Below are 1,198 nucleotides of genomic sequence, written 5' to 3' on the forward strand. Positions count from 1 at the left end.
ACTATCATTTCAAGCCATAGCATTATATATATATATATATATTTTTTTTTTTTTTTTTTCCAGAGACAGAGTGTCACTCTGTCATCCTGTGGCATCCTCATAGCTTATAGCAACCTCAAACTCCTAGGTTTAAGCAATCTTCTTGCCTCAGCCTCCCAGGTATCTGGGACTATAGACATGTGCCGCTGTGCCAGGCTAGTTTATCTATTTTTAGTAGAGACAGGGTCTTGCTCTTGCTCAGTCTGGTCTCTAACTCCTGAGCTCAAGCAATCCTCCCGCCTCAACCTCCCAGAGTGTTAGGATTACAGGCATGAGCCACTGTGCTGGAACAAAACTGGGTTCTCAAGCTTGACAAAGAGCAGGATGGTTTTGGCCGGATGACTCCCAACAATCATAGTCAAAGCCTGAACCTCCCTGTGGAAACATCAGGCAGGAGCTCAGTCCATTTCAGTGCACTTTCTTTGCCCTCTGATGCTGAGGACAGAACCTAGTTCAAGGCTATCTCCATTGAAATGAAGTCAAGTGACTTTTTCTCACATGCAATCTGCACTTTCCCACCCATACAATTCAGTGAATTTTAGTGTATTTACAGAGTTGTACAATCATCCCCATAATCTGATACAACTTGCATAACTCTGAGGCTGAGAAGAAGCAACAGTCTCCTCAGAGGTCTTATAAAAATTTTGAGAGACTTTGTACTCATTTCCATGTACTCACATCAGTGCTTCAAATCCTGGTGCTCCCCCTTATTAAGTGGGTAACCCTGGCCTTCCTTTGTAAGCTATACTCTTGTCGTCTGTAAAGTGGGGATTGTCATGCCTCTAAGCGCAGAGAGCTGACAGGGTTAAATGAGATTGTTTGTAAAACACTTATGATAACATCCAGCACATAACAGATGCTCCATAAACACCACCTTGAGCTTTAGGATTTGAGCCCACACTGGGATAAAATCTGTAGTTCTCAGTGTGTGGCTTGTGGATGCCTGGGGCTGTGGGAATCTCATGAGAGGCCCATGGATTCATCAATGCTCCAAACATTGTTTCTGGTCTGAATGCATATTTATACAAACATCCTTTATTTATATTTATACATATAAATCTAGCTTGTCTTCGTGGTGTTCACGGAGTTTATAAAACAGATTGACCTTAAAATAGCAGCCTTCTGCTCAAAGGAGTTTCCAAATGACTGAGCATTACAC

The sequence above is a fragment of the Otolemur garnettii genome, unplaced genomic scaffold (genome assembly GCF_000181295.1).
Source record: "Otolemur garnettii isolate 467f Iridium unplaced genomic scaffold, OtoGar3 scaffold00044, whole genome shotgun sequence".
Lineage (NCBI taxonomy): Eukaryota > Metazoa > Chordata > Mammalia > Primates > Galagidae > Otolemur > Otolemur garnettii.